Source organism: Halyomorpha halys, unplaced genomic scaffold (genome assembly GCF_000696795.3).
Source record: "Halyomorpha halys isolate HHAL.00 unplaced genomic scaffold, Hhal_1.1 Scaffold697.1, whole genome shotgun sequence".
Taxonomy (NCBI): domain Eukaryota; kingdom Metazoa; phylum Arthropoda; class Insecta; order Hemiptera; family Pentatomidae; genus Halyomorpha; species Halyomorpha halys.
The window spans coordinates 225497-231860 of record NW_027108775.1 but is presented as its reverse complement, the minus strand read 5'-3'; positions in this window follow the sequence as shown (position 1 = coordinate 231860).

The window sequence follows — 6364 nt, the reverse complement described above, 5'->3', positions numbered from 1 at the left end:
ATACTACAATTATTACTATTACTACGAAATAAAACTATTTTCTGCTAAATACCTTTTACCTCTTGATAATCTAGTTAGAACTGTTTTTAACAAAAATAAATAAATTTAGAAATGGACTTTTTATAAGTATTATATATATAAATATAAAAACTACGTATTTATAAGTATTCATACAAAACTTAATACGTACGTATGTATTATTTTTTCCGAATAATGTATATACATGGTTATAAACGAGGTTTATTAAAATTAGATTTGTTTGCGATTCGCCTCATTTATTTTTCTTTTCAAAATAACCAATATCTGGGTTTGGATTTTCCCGGCACATTCCGCCTGAATCGAGTTTTTTAGATAGGTATTTATTTTTCTTTATTGATTCGTAGGAATTTAACCCCATCTGGAGTTAGGTTATCATGCTCGAATTTTGTAACGAGTACCTGGCGGTGTTCTTGTATTTATATGGGTCACTCAAAAAATAAACGAAAACTAATATAACCTTTTTACATCATTAAACAACTTTGAATCTAAACAATATTGTCAGTACCTTTTATAATATAGTATACAGAAACATATTAAACTTCTAACTCCAATATTAACAATGCAGTTTTTAAACTAATGAATAACTATTACATAAAAATGTATTCTTTCGTTTTAACTTAATATACCTAACATGGAATGCAACCCATCTTTGCTTATTTAATCAGTTGAATCACTGTCTCACATTCACAATTGTGTAGAAATGCTCTTATGAACGATTTTATCGGTGCAGAAAAACAAATAAATTTCATGAAAATACATTAATTGATGTAAAAAATTCAAATTAATTATTTTTTTTTATTTTGGACTGTAAATACAAAGTACTTTTAGCTTCGGCAATTTCTTACTTTATTTGTTATATAAATTGGTCTCTATTGAATAAAATACTATACATGATAAGTATAGATTAATTATTAGTTATATTGATTTTAAAATCAAGTAAACTATAACTAAGCTTATATTGATTTTTAAATTATTTATTTATCCTAGTCAAATGAAAGATTTTATAGGGTTTTTATGAAAAAATTGTTTTAAGAGAATAATGTTTATTTAAAAATGTTTCTTATTTCATTCGAAACACAGTTATTGGCCCTGTAAATAATAGTTCAAATATTTTTTAAATTTATCTATGGATATCTCTGAGTTACATGTCAAGCCTTATCTTAACCATTCTTTTTCAAACCGTGAGAATAGCTAATTGATTTCTTGAAGTGTCCGAAGCTTGTTCTAATCTCAAAGGCCTTTGATATTATTATATCAGTTCTCATCATATTATTTATTCAATACCAGATCGGCCTGGTTGGCCTTACATGGTCATTATAACAGTTGGGTTTTTTTGTGTAACAATTGATTATGGGAGGGGGGGAGGCATAAATCTCGTGAAAAGACACTCCAAACTATTTACAACGCTATAATAAAAATATATGTATAAGTAAAAAATAAATAGATAAAAATAATAATTCTTTTTAATAATAATTTAATAACAATAACATGTATTTATTTAAGAGAATCAACTGATTAACTGATCAACTGATAAACTGACTTCTAAAGGAGAGAGAAAAAAAAGTAAATTTGAGAAAAAGATGAAGGAAAAAATGAATAAAATAGCAGTAATGACAATATTAGAAATAGATAAATTTATAATTTGTAATAGGATGTCTAGCAGCAGCCTGGGCTTTCAGTCTTAGGGACGAAGTTGGATTTCTCAAGTTGTAAGCTAATTTTATGAATCGATTTTTGATGAAGTCGTCTATTGATTCCATTTGTAGTTTTCGATGCAATTGGCTATTTCTTACAAAGCAAGGGACATCCACTGCAATTCTTAGGACCTTATTTTGAAATAACGCATCAGGTCTCTTGTATGGTTTAAGGATCTCTTCGCCAATCTCATGAACTTTCGTCCATCACAAGCTCGTCGACTTCATCAGCGTTGGTCAATCACAAGATTTCATTGGCACTTTTAGTCCACTATATTTCTGAAATAATCATAAGATGTATTGTATTTAAATCCTGTTAGTTTATCTCTTTCCCAAATATTTTGGCGTTTCATGCTTTATAAACCAAACTATGGCAAGTTCTCACATACGTAAGCGCCTGTCTGTATATGGATTGACTGGCCTAAATTTGTGGTCGAGTCGCTGAATGTCGGTTTTTGGGCAAAAATCAAAAGAACTTGTGGCAAGTGGATACGATGCATCCATAAGCTTGTGATTATTTATTATTTTTGATAACTGTCAGTAGATAGACATTTATTCTTTGCGTCTTTTGAATAATCAAAGAATTTTCCCGTCGTTAAATTAACTCTGGTTTAGGATTTTATATTTTTAAATTAAATCAATTTATATGGCAGAATAAATTTTTTAAAATCTTGTCAATTTACTTGATGTGTATATTTTTGATTTAGCATATCATAAATATGCATTTATTAAAACATTACATATCCAGGTAATTAAATTAACAATTATCTAGTAAAAAATATCAGGACGAAAATTTAATTTAAAGGTTATTTGTTACTATTTCTATGAATATTTATCATCGTTCATCTTCCTTGCCGTTATTTTAGTTTCCTATAATTTTGTCTGTTTTGATTTTGTTATTTTTTGTTTATGAATATAAAAATAATATAAAAAATATTTATATCGAAGGTAGTAGTAGCTTTTGCTACTAACATAACATTTGCTTCTCTGAAACACATGGCGTGAAGATACACTTTTTTAAATTTACTTTGTAAGTGTTCATAAGTGTTTTAGATATGCAGTAAGAGGCAATCGTGTGAATCCGATTAATCCTGTCCTTTCTTTTATAATACAATATTATAATATTGTATGTTTTACAGGCTTTCAATTTGGTTTGATAACTTGGACAATTATTTTCCATCAACATCCTTTTGGCTTTTCGTGTAATGGTTATATTTTTAATTGGAGATGGTGGGGGGGGAGGTGAGCAAAGAAGAACATAAATAAACAAAAAATTATTTACATTATTATTGTAAATAATTTTTTGTTTATTATAATATTTTTTGTATAATAATAATAATATAAATAATTTTTTGTTTATTTATGTTCGTTTTGCTGACCGCACCCCCCGACCATCTTCTCCAATTAGTAATCTACGGTCATCTATCTACACCTCTTCGTTATACTTTTAAATTTTCTCGGGATTGCGTTTTGACCCTTTTTCTTTGTAAAAACATTTTTATTTCAGTGATTATGTTTATTATGAAATTCAAACTTTATATTTCATTTTAGTAATTTTCAATTTACAAATTTAATACTTCCTTTTCCTCCTATAGATATAATTTTATGGTTTCTCTTCAACCTCAGACTAAATTTGATTCTGACCAAGCAGCCCGAATTGCAGACCGCTCCTTAATACAAGTTCCTTACCGTGGTAATTAAGTTTAATATATATTGTCTATTCTATGATCGATAAAACAGGAAAAGAAGAAGGTTTTCTTGATGAAATATTCGATTTTATAATTCCATGAAACGACGTACAAAATTAAGAAATAAATGTATGGTTTTTATAAATTATTTTTATGTATTCAATTACATATCTATTTAAACTATGAATAGTAAAATATTGATAATCACCTTTGAAACCAAGCAAATTGTTTTTAAGTCCTGTTTAATAAAGTACTAACATTTAATTATACATTATGTAATAAAAGATTTAGTATCGCTGTCGAGTGAATATTGCCTTAAATGTACTGTTAATACTAAACATGAGTAAAAAGTTACTCATTTTAATCTTGGGACATTTATATAATGTAAAATATACAAGAAATCTAAACATAATCTTTTTAAAGCTATACATTACTAATGACTACATATTTAAAAGTAGATATATTCTAAATGTTATAGTAAATATTGTTTTACAGCATGTGAATAAAAGTTACGCAAATTAATATTCTAAAGTTATAGGAAATATTCAGTTTTGACTAGTATATTTTTTTAAAGATTCAAATCTGTTATCGTCTTAGATCTGATATCAGGACCCTGCCTCATAATTTTTATTGATAAAAAAAAAAAAAAATCTGTACCGATACCACATATGTCAATCATCAATCATCATACGATCAAGGGTCCAATTTGTATGGAAGTACTGTTTCTCGACCAACGGTTGTGCAAGGAGGTGAATTGGTCAAAATCACGCTCGGCCGCCAGACATTTACCCAACTAAAGGTTTAACTTCATAAGGCTTGGTGGATCCCGGAGGTCTCCCGACCCACAGGGCTGACTCACGGCTACGGTGAAACATAAAATAATAAATCTGACACAGCCGTTTTCGAACTTTTTTATATTTAATGGATGTTGTTTTCGTGTAATTTACTATTTCAGTTATTAAAGGGGTAAGATTAACCGAAATTATGAGTCAATTAGTTTATGTGCGGTATCTATATTCCATTCTGAATGCATATTAGTTATTTTTTTGTAATATGAATTGTGTAACAATTTTGAGGCATTTTGTTTTTAATATTTATAGTTTTAATTTGGTTTAATTTGTGAAGCTCCATAGGAAACATCGCTGATTTGCTTAAATAGTGCTACATCTGATAAAAAAAATTTTGATTTTATATGAAATGGACGTATTCGAAATTTGTAAATATGTATATTAGCAGAAATTGTACCTTTTTGTTTATTATTTCGTTTACTTGTATTTGATTCATTATCATTTTTTTCAAGTTATTGACCTTATGTTTTAGGATATGATATATGGTTTTATTTTAATGATTCTATTTTTATTTTATATATTCTGTTTATTATTGTTGCTTATTTTTTATCTTTTCTAATTCATTATATTTTATGATGGTTTATAGTTTCATTGTACTCTAAGGCTCCCCAGTCCTAGAATAAATAAAGAATATTATTTTAATTATTATTATTAAAGTACCGTAGATCTCGGTTACTTTCTTTACTGAGGTTATCCTATATGTTTTCTTAAAGGTATTAGGGCTGTTATTAATTAATACAAGTCTTCAGTACAATCTATGAAATACGTCAAACACAAAATTAAAAAAAAAAAAATTTTTTAGTCAGATATATCAAGACAGGTCATAGAACTGATTTATAAAGTATCAATTTATTTCTGAGCTATAGTTTAGATTTATTATTAAAATATGAAAGCAGTTTTTTAATTATTCTCCTCGCGTATTCTAATTTTAAACTAAGTTGAATAACAGTTAAAACTTTAACGTGATTCCTAAGTATTTTACGGATTTGGCAAAAAGGACAAAAATCTCGTTTCAAAAGTTCGAGGGAAGTGTAGGTCATCGTTTTTTGAAGATTATGGCTTCGGTTTTTTGAATGTTCATATGTAATCCTCATTTTTTTAGGTACTTGAATATTTTTTTTTTTTAAGCTTCGTATGATTTTATCGATTTGGTAAAAAGAATTACGTGAGACCGGCAATGTGAGTGAGGTTATAACTGAAACGATGAAGGATTTATTGGTAAAAATTATTGGAAGAATAATATTAGATATTTTTGGATATTCAGATTTATTAATTTGAAAATAAGTATGTTTGGGTTGTCAGTGTTGAGTAGTTTTGCATTGTCTATAAGGAATTTGCCAGTATGTTGTGATTGAAAATTTCAGTTATATTATCCACAACACGGGCTAATTGGGTGATGGTCCTGTTTCATAATGAAGTATAAACAAATACCATTAGTCTTGTAGTTTGTACTACTAAGTTTCACTGACTATTACAATATTGACTGTTACTTTTTAATTAATATGATTCAATAATAGTTATAGTAAAATACATCTTATCTAAACTTTTGTTTGCTATACAAAATGAATTATTAATGTATTGTTTTAATTTTATTTATTTATTTTTTTTTTTAAATAATTTTTATCCAAGTTAAGTCTTAAAATACTCAATTATTTCTTTAAATATCCAACGTTTCGGCCAATTCAGAATTCTCAAGGACAATCTTAAATATAAATTTACACCTCACATCCAACAATTTAAAAACATTTCGCAGGCTGTTCTGCCCAAGTCATTAATTTCAGTCAAATGAATGCCCTATTTTTTCACTTTTCCATTAAATTTTAAAATTTTAAATTATTTTTAGGGTTAAAAATATTGTGTGATGATAGTGTTAATTTAATCTGTAATTATAAGTTTTGACTGAAATTAATGACAAGGGCAGAATAGCCTGCAAAAAGTTTTTATATTGTGAGGCGTAAATTTATATTTAAGATTGTCTTTGAGAATGTCCGAAAGGTTTAACATTTTTGTTTATTTTTTAAAAATATATACATTAGTTTATAATCTTTAATTTTCTTTCTTGAGACTGGCAATTTTTTACTAAATAATTCAAAAA